Raw genomic sequence first — 27365 nt, 5'->3', positions numbered from 1 at the left:
AGCTGCGGGCCAGTCCACCGTCCCTCAGACCATGTGGTGGGCCAGACTATATTTTTTGGGGGGGAAATGAACGAATTCCTATGCCCCACAAATAACCCAGAGATGCATTTTAAATAAAAGCACACATTCTACTCATGTAAAAACACACTGATTCCCAGACTGTCCACAGGCTGGATTGAGAAGACGCTTGGGCCGCATCCGGCCCCCGGGCCTTAGGTTGCCTACCCTTGCTCTAAAGGAATGTGGGAGAGTTCTAGAGAGGTGGAGTGACACAGCACGGATCACTTCCATTCACAGAAGAGTCATTCTCAACCTATCCTAATGTGTGCAAGTATGGCTATATGAACATCCTGTCTGTGGTGCGATGGCAAATTCACACTTCCCAGAAAGCATGTATATGTGGACCTCTTTCCATAGGTGAAGCGATAGAGAAATGAGATGTTTTTCACTTTTTATGGATCCACTCCAGATGCATAAATAGACGCACTAAGCTGTGTACATATATTAAATTGCAATAATTATGCGAAGTTGCGATGAACATATCGACATTTCCTTTCATAGAATTCCATTCACTGAAAACATTTCAGAATCGCCGTGAATTGTACACATTCCCTCTTCTTTCCTTTGCTATTCAGATTACCCTCTGCAAGAGTTATTCATTCTCACACTATCTCCATTTGCTCCAATCAATAAATGCATATTGATCTATATTTAAGGGGTTTATCTGACAGCCCTCCTCTAGATTCTCTCTCTTCTTTTTGTTAAAAAGTTATACGATGTGGTGTCCCCTGTGAAGCTAATCAGAGTGCCCATAAGGTAATAATCATTGAACGCGCAAGTCTTGGACAGAAGAACATCCCTTAATTGACACATAAATCTGAGTTTAGCCCTGTTGTTCTCCTGCACTGGGAGAGTGTTTGTAACAGTTAAAACGAGAATGAAAAATATGGGCCTGGAATAAGCGTTGCTTTATCCCTGCCAGGCTGAGAGTTCGCTGTGGTAGCCAGACATATGTCTGGCTTTCACCCACAGATGCTGCTGTGCTTCTGCAGAAGAAGAGAGACAGACCGTACAACAATGGAGGGGCAAGAAGACGATAACAGTTTTGCTAGTGCCAGGTTTTCAAAAACGATGGCTCCAAAGAAATCATTAAAACTGGAGATTATTTAAAATGACAGTTTGGGGAATCTACATATTTGTCCTTTCTGAACCTTCATGATACACTTAATTAATATTTCAAGCTTTTCATTGCCATGTAATTTCCCCTCCTGTAGAATCATAAAATGGGTCCAGTGAATTATGCTTAGCAACTTATGTAGCTCATTAAGAAAAAAAAATACTGTGGTAGAAACATATCTGCAATCATATAAACCAATAGCCAGCTCTGAGCTCTCCTCGTGTCTCTCTTGATGTAGTCAAACCAGCACTATCTGTGTACAAGAGGGAGGTCTATCAGCAGGCCTGGGAAATCTCCAAGTTTTACAGTACAACTTTTAAAATGAAAAACACCTTAAGGGTAGGGAACCCTCAAGACAGCCCAATGAGGATAGAGAGAAAGGGAGGAAGAGGGAGAGGGAGAGGGAGAGAGTAATGTTGAGTGATGAGGGTACAAAAGTAAAACTGAGAGAGGTGACAGGAAGGGAAATGGAATGGAGTATCCTGGGCTAAGACATGATTGGCTGGAACCTTGGACAGAAGCAGTCAGCAGTGCAGTATTTTGTTCCTTATCAGTAGTACTGGAGATAATCAAACTTAACATCTCAGACTTGCGATCCTGAACGGTTTGGGCCTTGGGTAGCAGTTGCTGTTGGATGAGGAAGAGGAGAAGGAGAAGGAGGAGGCATTTGTGGAGAATGCCAGAGGCAGGGAGCAGCTTGAGAGAGAGGATGGGGCCCCCGCTGGCTCCCTCTCCCAGTGGTAGACTTTGGGCTCTCAGATTTCAGTTGCGCCCTGTGTGACGCTAAAATTAGGCACCCCTCTGCCTCTTGCAGGTAGCTGAGAGGCAAGGAGGATAGTAGAAGGGAGAAATTATTGGCACCTGGAGGTAAGAAGAGCCTGCTGGATCCAGCCAATGACAAATCTAGTCCAGCATCCTGCGTTCACAGTAGCCAATCAGATGCAGGGACAAGAGCACTTCCTGCCCCATGGTTTCCAGAATCAGGGATTCAGAAGCATCATTGCCTCTGAACATGGAGACAATCATGGCTAGTAGCAACTTGATAGCATTATCTTCCATTAATTTGTCCATCTCCTTGCCCTGCTGTTTGACAGATGAGATATATGTTTTCAGGAGCCACCCTGTTTCTGTGACAGTAATTCGTTTTAATTGTTATAAGTTTCTGGATGTCATATTGTTGTAGCCTGCCCTGGGACTTCCTGTTGAAAGGTAGGTAATAAATCATCATCATCTGTATCTTTCCCACCATTGCTCTTTGCCACACTTTTCTCTTTCTCTTATCTCTGAGAGGAGTAAGGAAAGACGAGGGAGGAAGAGAGACATAGGTATATAAAGGGTAGAGACAACCCTCTTGTTGTCTGGATAGGTCATTTCCTGGTTCACTCCGAGAAATTATTTCTAAATGGCCCCAGGGATGAAAGTGAGATCTGCCCTGAGAAATCGATGGAGTGTGTCCACCCCACCTGCTCTTTCTAACTCATTTTTTATTTAGTGTGAAACATTTAAAAATAGCCCTGTAAATGCAGATTCAAAAGCAGATGCAATTCATTGTCACCAGCTTGCAAGAGGCTGTGAATAGGAGTGCATTTGACAGCCCTGCAGTGTAAACTTGTACAGTGGTACCTCGGGTTACAGACGCTTCAGGTTACAGACTCCGCTAACCCAAAAATAGTACCTCAGGTTAAGAACTTTGCTTCAGGATGAGAACAGAAATTGGGTGGCGGTGGTGGGAGGCCCCATTAGCTAAAGTGGTACCTCAGATTAAGAATAGTTTCAGGTTAAGAACGGACCTCCAGAACGAATTAAGTTCTTAACCCAAGGTACCACTGTACTGAGTATGGCAGCTGAGGCTCCAAGTGTAATATTGTCCAAAGGTATTCGATTGCAAGACGGGAGCTGGGCTGAAGGTTTCAACAACCCTGCTGTGCTACCCATTGCTATTTTCCTCAAGTTGCAGGTTTGGCTGAAAGAGAAGTACCGTATTTTTCCTGTGTATTAGACAAGGTTTTTTGACTCAAAAATCATGTCAGATAACTGGGGCCGTCCTATACACAGATAGTGGCGGGGGGGGGGGAGGGGGAGCTGCGCGCCACCAGCCAGCTGGTTGGCAGTCCACACTCTAGGGAGCTTCCTGCCCGCAGTGGTGAGTGGGGAGCGGCTGCCCACTTTGCCAACCCCCAGCAACAGCCCTGCTGGGGTGATGGCGCGCATGCAATTCCCCCTTTAAAAAGCTCAACAACTTTGGGCCATCTCTCCTCATTTCCTTTCAATTTAGTCCCCCAAAATAGGGGGCGTCTTATACATGGGGGCGTCTTATACACGGAAAAATACGGTGTGTGTGTGTGTGCATATAAGTCCTGCAGTGTGGTTCATTGTTAAAATCCTATTGCAGGTTAGGGGGCTGTGCAGAGTGTGAGAGAAGATCCTGAAAACCCTGCAATGGAAGCCTACTGTTAACCTTTTAGGTCACAGGTAGGTCTGGGGGTGATTTGGATTCCTTGTAAGAAAAAATTGCCATTCCTCTGAGGTTGCAGCAGAGATCAGACCTTTCAGACTTTATCCCAGGCCAAATTCAACACCCTTGAGTGCCATGCACCATTGAATTTCATGCTGACTAGTTGTACTTTTAAATGTTCAAAATCTAAAAACAAAACAAAAAACCCAGAAAAATGAAATTTTGCACGTGAAATAAAACCCAAGTTACAGCAGTATCTCATGTATCTGACTTTTAACTTGGCTGCCACCACTGAGGGGAGGGTCCAGTGGCGTAGCGTGGGGGGTGCTGGGGGGGCCGGCCGCACCGGGCGCAACATCTGGGGGTTAGGGGGCGCAAATCCACGGGTTAGGGGGCGCAAATCCACAGGTTAGGGAGCGCAAATTACTTGCCTTGCCCCGGGTGCTGACAACCCACGCTACGCCACTGGGAGGGTCTCTAAAGGTGACCTTAATGTGTGAACTGGCTGATGTAGAAGCAGGTGATCTAGAAGGAATCAATGAAAATGTAAATTTAGAAATGATACATTTTAGCTCTGGCTTTCAGGCCCTCTGTACTGCGTCACCACAGAACATAGGATGCTGCCCTATACAGATCCAGAAAAATGGATCCATCTCAAGGATTTCACACTCTTCAAGTTCGGGGGGTGGGTGGGTTATGGGTAAGTTGCATTTGCTGCCCATCTGTCTGGCACGCTGCTTTAAGAATCTCGATGCACAGCGTTGTACCACTCAGCCACAGCCCTTCATGCAAAGAACTGCACTGCCAGTTACCTTCTAGAAATTCCATGTTTACCGTCGGAGGTGCCCATTATAAAAGACAGCAGAAAAGCCAGAAGTGTGTGCCATGCATGCGCATACATATAGAACACCCCTGCAACGTGCTGCGATGTTCCACACACCATTGTATAATTCACCTTACAATGCTAAGCTTTGCCTGTTGCAAAATCTGGCATGTTGGATCGTATGTTATGTCTGTGTGCCGTTACCAGTCATTATAGTTCTGCATATATTAGAAACATTACCCCGGGGCCCTCATGAACCCTGTCGTGCAAATTTTCATAAGGCAATTTAATCCTACCTAGTGGGCACTTAAAACCTCCTTGGGGTATAGGAGCTAAAAAGAAGAAGTAAAAAGAGGGGATTATGACAATAAGTGCCGTCGAACAGACTGCAGAGCCTTGAAAGCCCCCCTCCCCTTTTTAGAGGTATAAAACCTTCAGCGTCTCAGACTGTAATTCTGTCTTAATTGTTCCGAAGATGCTAGTCATGGTTGTGTGTGTGTGTGTGTGTGTGTGTGTGTGTGTGTGTGTGTTTAAAAAAAGGAAGAGGCTAAACTGAAACCCAGAGCCCTTATACTGGTTAACTAGACAGAACACAACAGGTCCTATGACCTACTTTTCCTTTCGACAGTGCAAGTCAAAGTACTTAACTTCAATCACTATCTCATTTACAACCCCCCTCCTTCCAAAAATAAAAAGCATGACAGTTAACACTAATATGATGGTAATTTCATATTGTTTCTGCTTATGAATTTGTCTTCCTGTTATTAATCATCCCTTAAAGTACTGACGCTGCAGAATCCTGACGTTGACCAGCAAACCATGTACTAAGGACAGTAGCACCCGAAAGGAAGGGGCTACGTCGGAACTGGAGAAGCGAAAAGTTTTATTAACACCAGAGGCCCATTAGAGTGCTCTCTGTTCACCTTCAGTGGAGCAATAAATGAAGAGAGCCAGAGAGGAGAGGACTCCTACTGTCTCTGCGCTGGTAATGCACAGCCAAGCTGTAGTCATGTTGTAACGCTTGTAAGAAACAGATGTTCCTTCCCTGACAAATCTCCTTTCTTGATTTATTATTCATTTGCTCAAATCACAATGGAAAGTCTTTGGCCCATTAATTAAATTCCAAGCAAAATAAAATTTGCAGCAGAACTCATTACTGGTAAATGACTTTGACACTTCATCAGATTTGAAGGTAAAATAGGCGACTTTAAGGAAGTTAAAGGTGGCGAGAGCTCGGGCCCTTTCTGCAACCGTTGCAAGATGATAAAGATTGTGATGAAATTTTTATGTTAAGCACTGATCTTGAAAAGTTCGGTTTGGTGTCTTTCCTGCTCACCCCCCCCCAACTCACCCCCGCGCCAATCCCTTTTGCTGCAAGTGCTAGGATCGTTCAAACAGAGGGGGCCCAGATAAAGAGAGGTATTTTAGAGAATAAGAGACGGTGCTGTGAATTAAAGCACAGGCAGAGAAGTGGGATGTCTTTAGCTTCCTTGTTTGGATACACGTTGCAAACAAAAGCAGCAAGACCACACAATACCGGCAACAGGAATCCAAGAGGCTTTGCTGAGCATAGGCACAATGTTCTATAATATGCAAGGAGTGATTGAAGCAGAATTGAATTTTTAAAAAGAGAGGTGGCAAGAAGGAAGAAATCATTGTGAAATGTGGGTTGAAAATGCTGGGGTTTTTTTTTTTATGACAGCTGTAATACACTTTGTGAAACTTGGGAATCAATGTGTCTTAACTTCCAAATAATACAAAGGAAATTTGCCTCCAACACTAAGCTCCAGATCTGGTTTTCAGTCTGATAGTACAAATTTGGTATATGCAATACTTGGTCAGGAAAATATAAAAAAAGATTATTGACAGCATTAACTTAGTACTGATTCTATCATCAGTGCAATTGTAAGTAGCCTTTATTTACACCATAAGTATTTGCAGGATTCAGCTGTGATATTCATTAGAACTTGTACCTGAATTAAAAATTAAAAATGGATAAAATGAGACATTTAGGAATTCAGAAAATAGCACGCCACATCCAGACTAGTACCGTATCACTGGCAAATACTGATTATTCATTTGTAAGATATATCTGTCACCCTTCAGCAAAGATCCCAGGTCAAGTTACAAAAATAAAAAAAAATATGTAAACTATAAAATATAACAAATTACTGCATTAAAGGGGTGGGGGGTGGGGATGTATTTGCCTAGTGAAAGATGTTGCTGCCAGATGAGCCTTTCTGGGAAATTCCACAGTTGAGGTGCTACTACCAAGAAGGCTCTTTCTAGGGTTGCCACTGATCATAACATCAGTGGGGGCTGAAGCCCATTAAGACTAGAAGGAAGTCAGGGTGACCAACAGTAGCCAGTGACAGACAGAACCAGCTAACTCTAGATTTGTCCCCATCTGCTTTTGAGTTCCACTAATGCAATACTGAGACTATGCAGGAAAATTGTGTCAGCCGGTGTCCTAGACTGGTTGTGAGGAAGGAGTTAGGCAGGAGGGTGGAGGTTGGCAGGACAGTTCCCATTCACCCTAATGGACCACCTCCATTGCATTACATGGGTGGTGGGGCCTTTGGAAGAGACCCACTAAAGGTGGCTAGGCATACTTGGGATAGCAGACAAGAAACAGGGGTAACTCTCTTGCCCTGGCGCCACTTTGAGGATGGGTGCTAGATTTTGTTTAATCACCATGAGGATTTGTAATGAGAGACCTACTCAAAGAAATGTTTAGTGGAAAGCAACCAAAGTGAGATAAGTTCTAAAAACAACACCGGGAGGATGTGGTTGACAACCTGTTTGTTCTCCCAGGTGTCTGAAAGCAGCAGAATAGACAGACTGGCAACAAATGCTGTCTGCTGTGCATGGCTGCAGCTGTTACATTACTGTCAGTCAAGCAGCCTTTGGAGGCATAGGAGTCGTCATCAAAGAAACGGTGGAGAAAGCCACACAGGAACACCTAGGTTCTTGCCAGCTGCTGATGCTGCCGGAAACTGGTGCTGCTGGTTCACATGGCATGGGGGTGAAGGTGAGGGAACCTGGTCCTTCCATGTCTTTGAATTGAAAAGCTGTGCCATTGGCTTTGGAGGAAAGCATGGGAAACTGAGAACATAAGAAGCAGCCTTATACCAAACCAGGACCTTGGTCCATCTAGCTCAGTACTGAGTGGCAGTAGCTGTCCAGGGTTCTGGAGAAACATCTATGCTAGTCCTATCTGACAGTGCCAGGAACTGGGCATGGGACCTGCTTCATGCAATGGATGTGGTGTTCTCTTAATGAGCTGCATCCCTTCCCTCTTCCCCCTATACTGAGCAATGGGGTAACAGATGTAGCTTGTGTGAGCAGATGCTCATTAGGAGTTATTAAGTGGACAATTTTAAAAGGATACTCTTTCTGGGGTGCTTTTCTATTCTGAATGACTCTCAACTCAATACCTTACTCATCTTTTTGGTGTGTGTGTGTGTGTGTGTGTGTGTGTGTGTGTGTGCCCACTCATTTCCCTGATGTCTTTGTTTATAGACTTGTCTGTTGGGGGAACATAGCATAGTCATTAAAGCAATCCTCAATCACTTGGAGTACAGGGGCAGCTCTGGCTACAGTTCCTGTCTGAGTTAATTGATACTTGGCCAGCAGCAGCAGCAGGTGGAGCAGAATGTATGATGCTCCCTAACAGTGCTGGCTCCCCCTAGCCTTCACGAGTGCATTTGGTGAGCCTATCTATGTTCTGGACAGAGTGGAATCCTGGTCAACTGCATCTCACTTATCACAGAAATTCTGTTTTTGCTGGGGGAACACTGGTTTTACTCATTAAATAAAATGAGTGTGTTAGTGCACAGCTTTCACAAATTGTAGGGAGAGTGGGAGACACTCATTGATCATGGTAAGTATTCAATTTGACCACAACCATGACCATAACAGGTGTGACACAGGAGATGTCTTGGTGGGGCTATGTTTATTTAAAGGTATGCAAATTATCTGCTGTGTGACTGTGTGGAAACCTAGCTATTAACCAGTCAGTTCAGGCTAACGGTGTCACACGAAAGGGGGTGGCTTAACTCCATCCCCTTCTATCAGCCCCACACCTAAGCGTGTGTAGGAAGGCTTTCCTGACCCATCCTGTCTCAAGGCCCAATAAATCAGTGATTGTCACAGGTTAGCCACAAAGGGATTCCTCACCCAGCCAACAGGCCCCATCAACCTAGAAGGCAAGCCTCAGGTTTCACCTTGCACCTGCCCTGTGAAACTACGGCCCATGCTTACCAGGTATGACCAAATTTATTAATACTATTATTATTTAAATTTCTATGCCACTTTTCCAAATGAATATGCTCGAAGCAGCTCACAAGGGTGCTATAAAATGCATATCAATACACCGTTACAATGACTATCAGATACTAAATCATTTCAAAACACTCCAGCCAATAACTCGATTTGATTAAATGAACATTTAAAGACATCAAAAAACAAAGCAGCAATCAAATATATACACCAACCTAGTCAATACTGCCAAACCATCAAATTAACACAATGAGAGAAACAGAGCAGAATACTAAAAAACAAAAAAAAACACAAACAAACACAAACAAATATAAAAACCCCAGTCAGTGAGGTCAATAAGGCAACTTGGAAAAAAAATCCTATTCAGCCCCCAAAAGGCAACCAGTAAAATTTGCAAAGTACTTGGGAAGGGGAGACCTGCAAAGAACAGAGAAGGCCATCAGAGGGGCAGAGTGGGTTTTAATAGCCCCCTGGCCTCCCAGGTTCTGGCATAATGTGTGAGAGCACGCTATGTGGCTGAAAGCCATGCCAAGATTTCAGCCTTGGTGCAGCTGTAAAGGCCTGCTGCTACCAGAGCCCTGGGAGCTGGATGGCTAAGCAGAAAATGTCCTGGACCCTTTGGCATTCTTAGAAGAGCGGGAGAGAGGAAATTCAAGGCTGAGGCAAGGGCTGAATCCTCCTTTGCACACCTTGATTAAGTGCTTGCAGCTGGGGAGATGGAACAAGGAAAGGGAATGATAAACAGATGCCATAATGTCAATATTTTAAAAATGGGAAAAGATAGAATCAGTATTTCTGAAGAAGAGGAACTTAAAGAAGTCACTGAACTATCTGAAATGAAAAGGATGCACCCGTTGGTTCTCAAAGACAACTGCAAATAAAAAAAGCAATGGAAACTTGGGTAAAAAGAAATACAGTTGGAATTATCATTTTATATGAAGAGGATGGTGTGTGGAATGTAACGCTCAGAGACAGTTATAAATGCAACTCACTTATATACTGACTATTCCCCAAACTGTTTAAACTGATGACCTGTGATTTAAACAGATTTATTTCCATTGGCATAAATGCAGCTAAATTGGCTTAAAGTCAAGTTCTTTGGCTTAACTGTATTGAGGATAGTTACTTAGAGTCAATCAGTATTTGCTTTGATTTATTTGTTTTTAATGGGTTCAGGAGCTTCGATGCGCACACAGATTTCTGTCTGCAAAAACTGCCCTATTAAGCGGATCCACCTGCATCTTAGTTTGGTTCCTTAGCCCTGCTCAGGAATGAACTATGCAGTCTCATGTGCAAGAGATCCACTTGTGCCCTTCTGAAAATGCAGAACTCTGGGTTAAGGAAATCATGCAATCAATTCATTGGAGAGATGAAAAACAAAAACCACTCCTCTAATCCCCACGGTTTTCCTAGTGAAATGGTTCTAAAATGTTTTGTTCAAAATACAGTCACTCATACTTTATTTTTGTTGTTCAGGTGAGCCCAACAGTGGACCCCATTTTCTAATTTGCTTCTTCCAGTATTGTAACAAACTGTGGTTTCCATGAAGCCTGCCTTGTTCATTCTAGTACGGGGGGCGGGGGGAACCAAAAGAATATGGCTTTGTGTACCAGAAGTGTGGCAGCTCTTCAGAGGCTATGATCCAGGTGGATATCTCCAAGGACAGGGCCTGTTCAGTAGTGGCCCTTCCCAGGAAGTCTTGCCTGGCACCATCCTTGTGCACTTTTCACCACAAGATAAAGAGCTTTTTGTTTCTTTATTTCACCACATTTCTATACTGCTTGGTTGCAATAAAACCTCAAAGCAGTAACCTCTGCAATCTGGACTTTTTTTATTTTTAATGTGTTTTTAACTTGGGGGGTGCACTAAGTTCTGCTTTTTTTGTACTTATGAACCCCCTGTGGGTTTATGTTTTACTGTGTATTTCAGTTGGTTTTTTTTTACTTGTTATTGTAAACTGTTCAGTTGTTATGGAATGCCATAAATGAAACCAAAGAGAGCATCTTTTCAGAAGCCTTTTACATGGACGGAACATGAAATTTGGCTTGACCAATGTTAGGACTTGCTTCTAAGTCTGCTCTGTTAAACCCATGTGGGTAGATGCCATTAGACCCAGGCATCTAATTTTCAGATATCTTGTTCTTCCTTGCTCTCTAGTTGGGTCAACACATGCAAGCTATCACATGCTGCACCGTTAGAATAATCTGCACCACTTCGAGACTGCAAGTGTGTCTGTGGGGCAGGGGAGGTGATTGCATTTGTGAATGCCAACCCACTTGATAAACTCAATGCTGGTTTTGACCTTTAAAGCCCTATGCGGCCTAGGACCCTTGTACTTACGGGACCACCTCTCCTGGTATGTCCCGCAAGAGTAATAATAATAATAATAATAATAATAATAATAATAATAATAATTTATACCCTGCCCATCTGGCTGGGCTTCCCCAGCCACTCTGGGTGGCTTCCAACAAAATATTAAAATACAGTAATGCATCAAACATTAAAAGCTTCCCTAAACAGGGCTGCCTTTAGACCTGGCCATGTGTACACATTGCACATGAGAAAAGATGTCACCTGAAAACTCCACGTGTCACAAGGCGAGTGTAACACTTAGACCAACTAACCAATAAAGGCATAGAAAACAGGCAGAGGAGGCTGGCAGGCTGGTTCACAGTGACTTCAACTCGGCACCCGCCTGCTCCCTATTTTCCTGTTCGCTTACCTGGAACCTGGTTTACTGGACTTCCCCCCTCCCCCCGGGCCTCACTTTTGGATCCTCAATTGCTCCTCCCCATGAGACATTTTGGAACACCTCATTCTGCTCAGCTGCACTCAACATCATTTAGGATAGAAATTTACTGGGAAAAGATATATGAGTCAGAGGGAATTTTAAACAATTGGAGGTGAAAATAATTTTCGAACTTACCTTGCGCACAGCAACTTACATTAGTTTTATAAGTTCCAAAAACGTGTTTGAATTTTAACATTCCCCTCTCCTCCCATCTCTGACTCACATAAAGTAACATAATGAAATTTTGAATATGATTTATGTAATGTACAGCTTAAGTTGCATTTCCCCCCAATGTTTCATCAAACCATCATTTTTTTTTAATGATGTTTCTATACAAAAGAAACATAAATGGTTGGTGATCCAAAGGCTAATATTTTCAATTGAAATCGAAACAGATTTTAAAACAGGCACAATTTGAAAAATGAAACAATCAGCCTTGTTAATTGTTTTGTAATTATATATAGTTATTTTAGTTAAATTGTATTTTCAGCTGAATTTTATGGTAAACCACAATTTTACTAAGAATTGAATCAAAGAGCAGTATACAAATACTGAAATAAACCAAAAGGAATTGTGGTATGTTAACTTAAACAATTTCATGTCAGTCAGATTATCCAAAATAAAAATAAAGCAAAATTTATACCATCCACGTTTATATTCTAAAGTTTTTAGAGAGTGATAGTTCTAATACCTTAGGAAGTAAATAACTATTCCAATTCAACCCATTAATTTAAAAGGCACTTCTTCAAATCTGCTAAACAACCCCCCCCCAGCAATCCAGAAGGAACATGTGACTTCTTTAAAAATCAGGGCAATCTAATCTAGACCACCAGACAATAAAGAAATTAATTATATCAATCAGTCAGATTTTTAGTGTTGTAGCCGATGGCCATTGCAATATAAATCATAAAAAACAAACACAACCCAATAATAAGTTAAAACATATCCCATTTTCAGAACTATGAATTATCAAAACAGAAAATTGTAAAGTTCCCCAAATCACATAGATTTAAAAAAATCCCCAGTGGCCTCAAATCAAATTCAATATGAGCATGCCATTGTCACAGCACACACATGGCACGGCAGAGTCTGCCTAAATTGAGCTCTTGCAAGTCCCACTGATATCGTAAGGGGGTGATTTGCAGTTCAGTCCTGGACACGTTTCCTCAGAAGTAAATCCCATTGTTGCACAATGGGTATTTCTCTTAAGTGAGTCTGCAAAGGATTTCAGCAATAAGCATGTGTTTCATTCTCCCACGGGGCCTAAAAAGTGTCAAACTTTAATGTGATCTTGTTCCGAGCTAATAGGAGTTATGCATAATATTATATAACAAATTATATGACAAGTGGCATTGCATTGTTAGCCTTCCAAAGGTATCAGACTTTCTTTCTTTCTTTCTTTCTTTCTTTCTTTCTTTCTTTCTTTCTTTCTTTGGAAAAGCATTCAAGTAATTGATAATATCAGATCTGAGAGTGGTGTCTAGAAGAAATTAAATCTGGGGACTAAATATGAACACATATATAGACATACATTTGAAATGCTTCCTATTTTGTGTGATTGATATATAATATATATATATTACATTGCATTATAAATCTTTCTTGAACTTTGATGTCGGCTGTACCTCTGTCTAGTTCAATGTAAGTAAATGATTCTCTGTGTGACTGCCTTTACTGTATGGGCTGTTCCCTAAATACGATTTAATTTAGAAACAGAGAGAAATGGTCAATAGTCTTATGAACGAAAGGATGCTTGCAGCTGGAAGCAGGTCCTGAAAACAAATGCCGTTTCTGTCCTGCTTTACAAAGGTCGGCGCAGCATCTTAACAGCAGCGGCTGTTTCCAAATGCAGCCCGTCTCCCTCTCTCTCTGTGTATATATTCAATTAGGGAATAAAACCAAATTGAAGGGGTTAAACATTGTCTGTATTCCCAGTTCCTCGTCCCCCCTCAATTCCCACTGGGGTTTTTTAAAAAAAATGTAACGAGAAGAAAAGCAATTAACGGGCTTAGGAAGTAAAATTTTCCATATGAGACTTTGCTTTGCGAAGAACCACGGATTCTTTCCAGGGGATGCGAAAGGAACTGAGCTGAGAGGTTTTAGTTTTTTGAAAACCACATCTATATATGGTTATATTTATATATATATCTTAGAGGCTAGGAAACAACTCCGCTAACATAATAGCCAAGACTATGGCCACCGCAAGCAGTCCGTAAAACAGAAGCCAACACAAGGAAGATCAAATGCCCATTTATCAGCACCAGAGGAGAGTTTGGCTTTTTATAACGTATTGTTCCTTATTCCCTGCGAGGCAGCTTTGTTTGATAAAATGCTGAGTGCAGTGTAAAAATATCCCTTCTCTCTGTAATTTGCACTCCTCTCCATTTAAAGCTATTCTTGCTGCAAACGAGAATTGAAAGCTGCTAAAATTAAGTGGTGTCAGTTTTCAATGACACTTTAATGATAGAGCGCTCAGCAAATGAGATGAGAATGAATCCCAGCATCTTGGCTAAAGATAGTAACTGGCGTTAAACAGCATCATGCTCCAGCTAGGCTACACTTCATCTGCTTCATTCATATTTAGTAAGGAGCCGAAATTGGGATGCTGTAATTAAAATGGTCATAAAGGGAGAAATGTAAATGTCTAATGCAGATAACGTGAAGCAACACAAGCTGGATAAGTCAAAGCTCCTCATAGAGTCGTCACCTTAAGGAATAAAGGTCATTAAAAATAAATAGGAAACAAATTATCTATTTATTTATGCAAAGTAGTTGCACAGAAAAGCTACCAGAGTGGGCTTGCCCACAAAACCTGTGTCCTCAGGCGTACAATCAGAAAAGGCACAACACAAAAGGAAAAGGGGATAAGGAGGGAAGAGGAAAACAAACCCAGGAACCAAATTGTTGATGGTGCAAATAAAATAAATAAATCAAGAATAAGTCATGATGACCAGCTCAGATGGAAACAGGCGGCTCACACTTCAACAAAAAGGGCATGGCGACTCCTAAGGAATAGCACAGTAATCCTGATCCATGACTCTCAGGGTTCTAGTTTATTGAAAACATGCCTACAGAAATAAAAACAAGAAAAAAAAGATGAGGAGCTCCCATGCCTTGTTAAAGGCATCTGGCATGTCATTTCACACAAGAGTTGTAAACAACTCTTTGTCTACATAGGGCTTTGGCAGCAGATCTTATGAAATGCCTTCCATTAATTTAATGTCATTCTTTCTTGTCTGAGTACAGACTAAGAGCTCTTAACAGGTTACTTAATTAATTAATACCTTTAATTGGACACCCCAGGAACTATTGGTTGAAGGGTGGTATAGAAATGTTTGAAACAAGCATCTAGGGCCAAAGTAATAACTCTACCTCGTAATCTGGGTCTGGAAAGGCAAGACTGCACCCAAATACAATTGTATGAGAAAAACATAAATTTGGGGGACATCAAACTACATGCAATGTTAGTTTGGCTATAATACAAAATGTTACAGTACTTGCGGTAATTTCTAGTTTTGCCTGACTTGAAGTTCTCAGTCATTTCCATATTGGCCTGTATACTGATTTTAGGTGCATATTTTCAAGTGTGGATATGCTGTCCATTTCAAGATTGAGACACACTTTAAAGAACTTAGTAAATGTTAGGAAGCACCTGCTTCCATTCCGACTTCTTATATGTTTAGCAAGGTAAGTCTTTGAAATCTTGGATGCACACAATTGGGATACAGAGAAAGTGCAAAGGACAGAGGCAAGGGTGGATGAAGCGACCATTACAGGAAGGATAATATAATGTAGGATCCCAATTTTAAATAATAAAAAATTAAAGGTGCCCTCTGTGAAAATCCCTGGAGGTATCTGCCTACAATTTGGCTGGCTCGATCCACCATGAAGCAGCTGCTATGCCAGAAAATTCCATCCACTTCTGTGAAAGAAAAAAGAAAGCTGTAGCCTTTTTCCCCCTTTCACATTCCCCACTATAGTAAATAGGGACTTTTTAACAGATCTAATTCAATCCTAAATGAGTCAAATGAGAGCAGCTGTGAATCAGATTGGGCTGCTTCCCAAAGTTACAGATACAAGAGGAACCTTGTGCCTGGTATATAGACCCTTCGATATGCAGCCTAGGCTATCAAGATCTACCAGTTACTCCAGGACATTGCTGAGCGACCTTGTATTGTTTGCCTCAAATGCAGGATGGCTAAATGTGGTTTTGAAACCCATATATAAGTCTCTTTCCAAGGTGCTGAACCCACCTTCCTCTTTGCCAGCCTGAACTACTATTTGTGGCATATGAACTGTTGTCTTGTCTTTCCTGTTTGCTCCAGTCTTCCCTTAGTTCTGCTTGGTTTCTAAATGCTTACCGCAGGCGGCCATATAAGGAAATTCCCCAATATTAGCCTAACCATCCCCACTACCTCTGTGCTTGTAACTAAGGTTATGGTCCAAACAAAGTGGGCATTGGGTGGCCTGGGTTTTGCCTTCTATGTAACTAACCACCTTTTCCATTCTGCAACAGTGGGATATTAACATTTCAGGCTACAAAGACATTTTAATCAGTGTCAGCCATTTTGTGTAAATAAGCATTCTAAACATCATACATTGTGCGGTTTTGTTTGTTTGTTTGTTTGCTAATTCACCAAAACAGTCCTAGTAGTTTGGGTTAATTTCTATTAAATAAGCAAAGCAGCATTGGTATTTATTAGTAAAGGCGCTGTGGGTTAAACCACAGAGCCTAGGACTTGCCGATCAGAAGGTCAGTGGTTTGAATCCCCGCGACGGGGTGAGCTCCCGGTGCTCGGTCCCTGCTCCTGCCAGCCTAGCAGTTTGAAGGCACGTCAAAGTGCAAGTAGATAAATAGGTACCGCTCTGGCGGGAAGGTAAATGGCGTTTCCGTGCGCTGCTCTGGTTCGCCAGAAACGGCTTAGTCATGCTGGCCACATGACCTGGAAGCTGTACGCCGGCTCCCTCGGCCAATAAAGCGAGATGAGCACCGCAACCCCAGAGTCGGTCACGACTGGACCTAATGGTCAGGGGTCCCTTTACCTTTAAACATATTCATTGCAATAACCACTGTGGCATGTAGCTGTCTCCATTAAAGATCTTCAAAGTAATAGTAAGATTGTAAGATATGTGTTGCACAATGGATGAAAGAGTCTTTATTCAGGGTTGGGGAACAATTGGTTAGAGTGTGGTACTGATAATGCCAAGGTTGCAGGTTCAACCCCCATATGGGACAGCTGCATATTCCTGGCCACAGCGGGTTGGACTAGATGATCCTTGGGGTCCCTTCCAACTCTACAGTTCTATGATTCCTAACCCTATATTGAGAAGTACTGGGGGAAAGTTGTAGCTCAGTGGTAGACCATCTGCCTTGCATGCAGAACTCCTAGCATCTCCAGGTAGGTCTGGGAGATACCCCTGTCTAATAATACCCTGAGGAGCTGCTGCCAGTCAGTGTAGACATTAGTGAGTGAGGTGGACTAGCAGTCTGACTCAATATAAATATACTAAGTTCATAGTAACCTATGTGTAGGTTGATTTCATTGTGAAAGGTCAAACTCCCCCAAACATTTTTTTAAAAGCAATGTTTTTATTTATTTTCATGGTACAGAAGATAAATTTTGAGAAAACAATTTGTTACGATGCTAAACAACAAAAAAACTTGCCCTGCCAAAAATTTGTTGACTTCAGGAGTGCTTCTCATTCTGCAGTTCTCAGACTTTTGTATCCTGACCTGCTCTTAATTATAGCCAATTAAAGTCTTTGCATTCCAATCAATGGGCTTTACATTAGGTACATGATTCCTTGGGAATATAGGAATAAAGCCGAAAGACCAACACAAACCGTTTCTGCATGGAACCTTACACACACACACACACACACACACACACGGAAAAACAAGGAGACAAAATAACTATTGAGTGAGACAGGAGGATGGGAGGAAAATCCAGTATTACATCAAGCACTAGCCTGAGGTTCTGTGACAGCAGAAATAAGGTGACATGGAGCCATACATGAGTGGACAACATGTCAGCTACACAGAGGCCTTTTTTATCCTCACACATGTCCCCTAACCGGCAGTTTACCCCCTTCAGACACAATGTTAAGAGACGCAGGAAGAATGTTCTCTTTTTGAAAAGTGTCACATAAAGTAGCTTACCAGCTTGGTTGGCAGAAAATCATATTTTCTGATATCTGATGTCACATTTTATTAGATTTAGGGTACTATTATCCTACTTACGTAGGGGTTTAAAAGTATCCTTTTTATAGCTAATGCCACAGGTAGAATGTTAAACTGGTGGCAGGAGTTTTTTTGCAGTAAAAAGATGAGACTGTTCTTTGCGTGTGGCTATAGATTTTTTTAATATTAAAAAAAATCTTTCTTTTTAGTGCCCTAAACAATGCATTTTTTATCAGTGTTTTTCATCCAAGGTCCTTTAAAACTTTTTACCTGGTTATTAAAGTCTTCCATTACATATAACTTGAATCTCAATTGTGAGATTAGACATACGAAAGAAATCACAGTATAATATTTGACACAGTTCTAAATGATGGATAAGAAACAAGGATCATTCTGATCTCTTTTTAAAAAGTAGATTGTATCAGACAAAATCAGGGAATCCCCAGCCTTTTGGGACCCTGGAGCACATTTGACCCTCTTAGGAACTGTTGCAAGCAGCACAATATACCCATTTCAGAGAAGGAAAACTGGCAAAGTTCAGAACTCCCCCCCCCAAAAAAAACCAGGCAAAACACTTACACACCCCAAAATAGGAAACAAAAAAGTCAACATCCCTCCCCCTGAACCCAGGGAAACAGTGGTGGCTGGTAGCCCCTGGACCTAGTAGGGCAGCCTGTGGCCAATGAGGCCATATAGGTGGGTGCAATAAGGTCACATGGATGGGAAAAGGGTCACATGGGTGGGGCAAAGTTGTTTTGGTTCTTTTCCCATCCTCCTCCCTTGCAAAGATGTAAAAACAAAAGAATTGCAGTATTTACTAAGGTTGCCATGTGTCCTCTTTTTCCAGGACACACCCTCTTTTTCAGGGGTAACGTTTCTGTCCGGGTAGATTTTTTTAAAATTTGCCAAAATGTCTCTTGCTATACTTTCTGGATGAGACGTAGACATAACTGGTGGCTGAAGACTTACTTTCCTCTTCTCTTCTCCTGCCTCTCTCAGTGATATATCACAGCTTCTGTAGCCTACATTTAGTAGGGGTATTTAAAATGAGTCATCATAGTGTCCTCTTTCTTGCAGTTTCAGAAACCTAGTGTCACTCCTGCACTAACAGTGAAATCCAGGATGAGTCTCAATTCAATAGGGTTTATTTCTAGGGGAATAGGATTGGAACCCAAATGATAGATAGATGATAGATTAGATAGATAGATAGATAGATAGATAGATAGACAGACAGACAGATAGATGATGATAGATAGATTTAGCCATATGAGAAATGTTTTAATTAATTAATTAACAGCCCCAGTGAATGGGTGCTCATTCCATTCATACACCAGTCTCCTTAAAGACTGCCATATTTTGCTTATTCAGAAGCAGTGAAACAGAAGCCAAGGTCCTGCTTCAGGGCGATTGACTTGGATTTCAGTGCTGGCTAACCCCATTCATTTGTTAGATTAGAACTGAAGGACCTTCAAATGAATTCTTCAGAGGGAAGAATCTAGGCAAGTGGGAGCAGAGATAGTGGAACTGGAGAGGCTGGAAGAGACGCAGGTTGCAGGAGACAGCTGTGTAGGATTTTGGAAGGTATGAGCAGGGAAGAGCTGGGAGCCTTTGCAACCAGGGCTGAACTAAAACTACGAGGTGCATTGAATGAAGATTGACTCCTTTGTGTAATGACCTCCCTTTCTTCAGCAATTTTTCAGACAGCCCTGTGAATGGGACCCAAATGTTCACCAACTCAGAATGAAGGCAGGAAGCAGTGCCCTTACATTGACTTGGTTTTGTTAAATCATCAAATGCCAAATCTGATCAGCTATGTGATGTCATCAGGAAGTTTTGCATTCCAGCCCTTACTCCGTTTTGGCTTTGTGACATCATGCATACCTGATTGACTGCATGATGTGACATCATCATATCACCTATGTAATCCCTGAATTGGCCGGGATTTCCTTAGGAAAGCCTCCACCCCTGTTTGGGGGGGGGGATGGTACCTGTGCTGCAGGCAGAAGACATAAATACTTGCAAGCCGCATGTGTACAATGCACGGAAATGTAAACCTTTTCACCAAATTAACCAAATTAAACTTTTCACCAATCCTAAGTCTCCCCTCTTACCCTAAAAACTAACTGTTGAAAAAAATGGTTTGCTGCACAGCACATATAGATGGACACCAGCCAGCAAAAGAGTGGGCCAATTCATATACAAGTGAACAGCATGTGTACAACAGGACAGAATGTCAGAGATAAAACAAGAGCCAGAAACAAAGAACCAAGAGGTAAGATTGATGGGACACAGCACAGCACAGCAGAGCAGAGCCAGGAAGACTTCCTTGCTCGAAGTCTCAGCCCATACATCCCTTTATGCCATTTTACTGGTGAACGCCTTTGAAAATCATTGGTATGCTTTTTTAAAAAAATGTATATTTTCTATACAAAGTTTGCATAAAGTACTCACAGTTGGGCAGAAAGGGATGGTATGGGATGCAATGGCACACAGCAGGAAGGAATGGAACAGTATAGACCTGGGAGATTGGGGTAGAATGATCTGGTCAGCCTATCCCTCTTAAAGATATCTCTTAAAGAGGTTCTATCTGTTCAGAACTGTTTGAATACTGTATAGAAGCCTTTAGACGAGAGTAACTATCCCTACTGCAGAGGCTGCAGGGCAGAGTTGAAGAAGGAGCAAAAAGGGTTTTCTTGTGTGTGTGTGTTTCTTTGTGGCTGATTAGCTGTTTTCCCTGTGTAAAGGTCAGAGGGGGCAGGGTTATACCCATCTTTTAGATTTAGGGGAGCTAGTCTCAAACGTTTGTGGGGGAGACCTGGGTGTTTTTTGTGTGTGTGTGTGCGGAGGGGAAGTTATTTGTCCTGTCCTCAAGCTTTTTATGATGGAGGACCTCTGTAGCCACCCCCAACGACACGATCTCAAGATGGAAGGGGAGGGAACAGCTGCAGTCGCCTGCGATTCCTGCGCAATGTTTGCCATCTTGCCAAAGGTTGCAGGCAGCTTTACCTGCAGCAATTGCATGTTGATTGCCCTTTTAAAAGACAAAGTTCAGCAACTGGAGGAACGTGTAGCTACGCTCCAAAGAATTAGAGAGCTGGAGCTCTTCTTGGAAGCAACAGAGCACACCGTCTCCACCAGAGAGGAGACAGGGGACTCCCCTGAGAAGGAGGATAGTTCAGCAACACAGGAGCCAGATATATGGAGAAACGTGACTCAAAGAAGTAGGAGGCCCAGGGTTCACTCTGATTGTTTAGAAATACACAATCGCTTTGAGGTCCTCTCCCCTAGCATGGAAGACGAAGAGCAGACTCCATTTGAGGATCTCTCCCTCATTACAGTCGATCAGGTATATGAAGACGAGCAGCAAAGTCAGTCCTCAGGGAATGTGCAGGCGACCTTGGAACAGACAGCTCACAGAAGAACCCCGACCAAACCCAAGAGGAGGCGTGTAGTGGTGATAGGGGATTCCCTACTGAGGGGAACAGAAGCAGTGATCTGTGGGCCTGACAAGATGTCTCGGGAAGTGTGCTGTCTCCCCGGGGCTAAGATCCAAGATGTAACTGAACGACTGCAAAAAATCATAAAACCCACTGACGAATACCCCTTCCTCTTGGTTCATGTGGGAACCAATGACACTGCAAACAATAGCCTCCAGAAGATCAAAAGAGACTACGAGGCTCTCGGCAGGAAACTGAAGCAACTAAATGCACAAATTGTCATCTCATCTGTCCTCCCAGTTGAACGACGTGGCCCAGGGAGAGAGGGGAAAATAGTGGAAGTGAACAGCTGGCTTCGCAAATGGTGTAAACAGGAACGGTTTGGATTCTTAGATCACGGACTGCAGTTTCTTGAAGATGGACTTCTGGCAAGTGATGGGCTGCACCTCACAACGGTTGGGAGAAATGTTTTTGCCAAAAATCTCAGAAACCTCATCAGGAGGGCTTTAAACTGACTAATGTGGGGGAGGGAGACAGTGCTCCTGAAGGTAGGAGTCTATCAATTAATGAAGATGATCATCCAAATGTCATAGACCAAATGGAGCAAACAGCACGCGGACCTAGTGGAGGGAGGAAAAAATCCTTAAATAAGAGACACGGGGGAATGATTAATGGACTTCAATGTCTGTACACTAATGCGCAAAGCATGGGAAATAAACAAGATGAGCTTGAGCTCTTGGTACAGCAAACTAAATATGACATAATAGGCATCACTGAAACCTGGTGGGATAAGTCCCACGATTGGAATGTAATAATGGGGGGATACAATCTATTTCAGAGAAACAGACCAGACAAGAAAGGAGGAGGAGTGGCGTTATATGTCAGGGATGTGTATACCTGTGAAGAGATCCAAGATTTAGAACCTCAAAGCCAAAGTGAGAGCATTTGGGTCAAAATTAAGGGAGAGAAGAATAACAGAGACCTCATTGTGGGAGTTTACTATAGATCCCCAAGCCAAACGGAGGACATAGATGCTGCCTTCCTGGAACAGATGGCCAAGCATGCAAAAGGAAGGGAGATAGTAGTAATGGGGGACTTCAATTACCCGGATATTTGTTGGACGTCAAACTCAGCCAAGAGCATAAGGTCAAACAGATTCCTCACTGGCCTTGCAGACAACTTCATTGTCCAGAAAGTGGGAGAAGCAACAAGAGGAACAGCCATTTTAGATCTGGTCCTAACCAATGTTGATGACCTGGTTAGTGGGGTAGATGTGGAAGGATCATTAGGCGCGAGTGATCATGCTCTTCTGAAGTTTACTATACAGCGGAAAGTAGCAGCCAAGCATACTAGGACTCAATTTCTTGACTTTAAGAAAGCCGACTTCATAAAACTTAGGGAAGTGCTGGGTGAGATCCCATGGACAGCAATACTAAAAGGAAAGGGAGTTCATGATGGCTGGGAGTTTGTTAAGAGGGAGATAGTAAAAGCACAACGTCAGGCAATACCAATGAGACGAAAACATGGAAGGTGCCTAAAGAAACCAGGGTGGCTATCTAAAGAACTTTTAACTGAATTAAGATTAAAAAAGGATGTGTACAAAAAATGGAAAAGGGGGGAAACCACCAAAGAGGCATTCAAACAAATAGCCAGCACGTGTAGACACAAAGTCAGAAAAGCTAAAGCACAGAATGAACTCAGGCTTGCTAGAGAGGTTAAAAGCAACAAAAAAGGCTTTTATGGGTATGTTCGTAGCAAAAGGAAGAACAAAGAAACAGTGGGGTCACTCAGAGGAGAAGATGGTGAAATGCAAACAGGGGACACAGAAAGGGCTGAACTCCTCAATGCCTTCTTTGCCTCAGTCTTCTCCGATAAAGAAAACAATGCCCGACCTGAAGAATTTGGAGCAAATGATTCAGCAAAGGAAACACAGCCCAGAATAACTAAGGAGATAGTACAAGAATATTTGGCTAGATTAGATGTATTCAAGTCTCCAGGGCCAGATGAACTGCATCCAAGAGTATTAAAAGAACTGGCAGATGTGATCTCAGAACCACTGGCAGTCATCTTTGAGAATTCCTGGAGAACAGGCGAAGTCCCGGCAGACTGGAGGAGGGCAAATGTTGTCCCTATTTTCAAAAAGGGGAAAAGAGAGGACCCAAATAATTACCGCCCAGTCAGTCTGACATCAATAGCAGGGAAGATTCTGGAACAGATCATTAAGCAAACAGTCTGTGAGCACCTAGAAAGGAATGCTGTGATCACCAATAGTCAGCATGGATTTCTGAAAAATAAGTCATGTCAGACTAACCTGATCTCGTTTTTTGACAGAATTACAAGCCTGGTAGATGAAGGGAACGCAGTGGATGTAGCCTACCTTGATTTCAGCAAGGCATTTGACAAGGTGCCTCATGATATTCTTGTAAAGAAGCTGGTAAAATGCGGTCTTGACTATGCTACCACTCAGTGGATTTGTAACTGGCTGACTGACCGAACCCAAAGGGTGCTCATCAATGGTTCCTCTTCATCCTGGAGAAAAGTGACTAGTGGGGTGCCACAGGGTTCTGTCTTGGGCCCGGTCTTATTCAACATCTTTATCAACGACTTGGATGATGGACTCAAGGGCATCCTGATCAAATTTGCAGATGACACCAAACTGGGAGGGGTGGCTAACACCCCAGAGGACAGGATCACACTTCAAAACGACCTTGACAGATTAGAGAACTGGGCAAAAACAAACAAGATGAATTTTAACAGGGAGAAATGTAAAGTATTGCACTTGGGCAAAAAAAATGAGAGGCACAAATACAAGATGGGTGACACCTGGCTTGAGAGCAGTACATGTGAAAAGGATCTAGGAATCTTGGTTGACCACAAACTTGACATGAGCCAACAGTGTGACGCGGCAGCTAAAAAAGCCAATGCAATTCTGGGCTGCATCAATAGGAGTATAGCATCTAGATCAAGGGAAGTAATAGTGCCACTGTATTCTGCTCTGGTCAGACCACACCTGGAGTACTGTGTCCAGTTCTGGGCACCACAATTCAAGAAGGACACTGACAAACTGGAACGTGTCCAGAGGAGGGCAACCAAAATGGTCAAAGGCCTGGAAACGATGCCTTATGAGGAACGGCTAAGGGAGCTGGGCATGTTTAGCCTGGAGAAGAGGAGGTTAAGGGGTGATATGATAGCCATGTTCAAATATATAAAAGGATGTCACATAGAGGAGGGAGAAAGGTTGTTTTCTGCTGCTCCAGAGAAGCGGACACGGAGCAATGGATCCAAACTACAAGAAAGAAGATTCCACCTAAACATTAGGAAGAACTTCCTGACAGTAAGAGCTGTTCGACAGTGGAATTTGCTGCCAAGGAGTGTGGTGGAGTCTCCTACTTTGGAGGTCTTTAAGCAGAGGCTTGACAACCATATGTCAGGAGTGCTCTGATGGTGTTTCCTGCTTGGCAGGGGGTTGGACTCGATGGCCCTTGTGGTCTCTTCCAACTCTATGATTCTATGATTCTATTCTATGATTCTACTTATAAAAGCAGTAACAGGCACTCTTGGCTCAGAGAGGACCTTCATCCTATTAAAAGCAACTGACTGGGTTTAGTTGCATTTCTCATTGATTTCAATGGGACTTGGCCATGCGGTGACTGAGTTTTGCTGGATTTTGCCCATGGGTTTTGACACCAATGGAAAACTCAGTAAACTGTGGGGATGTCCTGATTCTGTCCTTCATCGTTTAACCCATCAATGAACTGTCTCAGCAAGGAGAATGGTCTTCATTACAGAGGTGAATTAACTTGATAGTTGCCTGACTCTTGTTCATTGCATAGCTTTAGGAGTTGAATGCGTGACCTCCAAGAGCGCCCTACTCCAGTAGAGATTTTATCTCACAATCAGCTGAGATTGAGAGTTTACCAATATTTAAAGAATGCCACCGAGCACCAGGTTCCATGCGTTTGTCTCCTGTACCCGTCCAATTAGAAAAATAATCCATTACAGAAAATCTTGATTAAAGAGTTGACTTATTCTCTGCTTTGATTAAAATCCAACATTACACTGAAATCAATTGTTCGGTCTTTTTGTGAAACCTTTATAAAGTGCAGATAGAAGACCAATCGGCCGGTTCTCCCTTAGTTCCCACTCACCTTTCCGTGTCCTCTGATTATAACATCCAATGAAAGAAGGAGCCATTATTTCGATTGCTTCCCTCCATCACTCTTGCTACTTTTTTTTTTTTACTACACAATGCAGGCCTGCCTGTCTCTGCTGAACTTGGGGCTCACTTTCTCTCAGTGCAATCCTTTTTAAAGGCCCTCGTGCCAGTGGCCATCACAAAAACATATTCTGACAACGTGGTCCCTGGGCAAGTTACGTGTTGCATGATAAGCAAGCTTCCCTTTTGTTGGCTTGAACTTAAACTTATTGCCGGTCAGTTTCATTGGATGACCCCTAGCTCTAGAGAGCTTGCAGTGAGTGAATAGCATTTTGAGAGAGATGGGCTCAGATGTCTGCCTGGCCATCATCAACTGTGCCCAACATATTTTGATTACAACACAGAGTTGCGGGAAATAGCATAAACCAGCCCTTGTCCTTAGCTCCCCGTAGTTCCAGCCTTTGAGTTGGTTCAGGAATGGACAACCTCAGGCAGAATGTGGCCGTTGAGACCACACCCTTGTTGCAGGTTTCCCCAGTCAATAACGACAGACCTGGGTTCTTTCAGAGGAAGGTCAGAATTTATTCACCTGTGCAGGGGCAGCAGTGAGAATCATTTCTCAAATGCTGTGCCCCGTTTGCTCTTTGGGCCTGCTTTTTATAGTATGTGACAAACAGCTTACACAATATTACTCAATCAGGCAAAGAAAGTGGAACTTTACAGAACCAGGCAAAAACAAGAGCTTCTCTAGCCTTCTCTCCCTCCTGCCCTGTCCTGTCCGCCCCAAACTGCGAGCATGTGCAGATTTCTTGCCCAAACTGCAAACGTGCAAGTTTAAAAATGGACACTAGTTCACGCCGTCTGATGGCACAGAAGACACCAGTTAGCTCACCTTCTTGTGAATGACTTTCTGGCATAAATAGCTTACACGGGAGTTTCTGCTAGTTTGCAGGGTGGGGGCTGTTGGGGGAGATCTTGCCTCATTCTACACCCTCACCAGGCCTGTTTTGCACCCTCACTGAGGGTTTTTGCCTAGCTGGAAATGTCCTTGAACTCTGATATGCTTTTCGTTTGCCTGGATGAAGAACATGGAGAGATGTGTGACTGTGCAGATAGGGAGAAGTGTGTGAGTATGCAGAAATTAGCTTCCTATACAAACCAAAACAATCACATTTGTTGCCCACCCACTGCAGGTATGTGGCATTCAAAAGGTTTCCCAAATGGGATGATGGCAAAATCAGGTTTAGCTGTGACAAGTTCCAAAGCCATAAATACCGCAAGAAGCATAAACACAGGACCTCCGCATGCACAGTGGGGCTGCCGCCTCTCCCCCCCCCCACTCATGTGCCCCCCAAAACTGGCTTGGGGGTGGGAGTGGAAAACCTGAGGGTTGTGTGCAAGGAGAGGAGGGGTGATCATTCTTTCTGGCAAGCTGAAGTCCTTGCTGTGACAGAAGAATCAGAAGAGCACAACTGAATTCTTCCCTCAGAAATAACAATAGACAAGTGAGACCTGCAACAAAATGTTGCAGTTTGAAGGGTCTCCTATTTAGGGTTCTGACCATGCCCCCTTTGCAGTGTACTCCACTCCTTTCTCCCGCCCCACCTGACTTCCTGTTTTTTTCTCCCAGGAGCCAGTCAGCATGTCCAGGCCTTGCTGGGCTTTTGGTTTGTTTCCTCCCTTTAAGAGTCCCCTCCCCCTTAAAGATTGTTTTGTATTTTTTAGTGTCTTGGCTTGAGGTTTCCCATGTCTGCTGCTATGTGCTTCTTGTGCCTGGGGGGTACTGTTTTGGCTACATCAGGACAGGCACATGGATACAGTGGTGCCTCGCAAGACCAAAATAATCCGTTCCGCGAGTCTCTTCATCTTGCGGTTTTTTTCGTCTTGCGAAGCAAGCCCATTAGCGGATTAGCGCTATTAGCGGCTTAGCAGATCAGCTGATAAGCGGCTTAGCGGCTTGGGAAAAGGGGGGGGGGAGGAAAAAACCCTGCAGGAACTCGTAAGACATTTTCGTCTTGTGAAGCAAGCCCATAGGAAATTCGTTTTGCGAAGCACCTCCAAAAC

At 43.1% G+C, this 27365-nt stretch overlaps 1 long non-coding RNA gene across 1 annotated transcript in view; it reads right to left on the bottom strand.

Moving 5' to 3' along the window:
- The window catches only part of LOC310702942, a 32271-nt gene extending 6867 nt beyond the window's left edge, over positions 1-25404 (bottom strand). Inside the window, exons 1-3 of the long non-coding RNA XR_014523820.1 lie at positions 25294-25404; positions 20160-20226; positions 18527-18730 (exon numbers count right to left, since the gene is read on the bottom strand). This is a non-coding gene — a long non-coding RNA (uncharacterized lncRNA). The remainder of the gene's footprint in view (positions 1-18526; positions 18731-20159; positions 20227-25293) is intronic.
- Positions 25405-27365: the final 1961 nt, after the last annotated feature.

The sequence above is a fragment of the Podarcis liolepis genome (genome assembly GCF_965112155.1).
Source record: "Podarcis liolepis genome assembly, chromosome: 3".
Classification (NCBI taxonomy): domain Eukaryota; kingdom Metazoa; phylum Chordata; class Lepidosauria; order Squamata; family Lacertidae; genus Podarcis; species Podarcis liolepis.
This window is presented reverse-complemented; position numbering and strand designations above follow the sequence as displayed.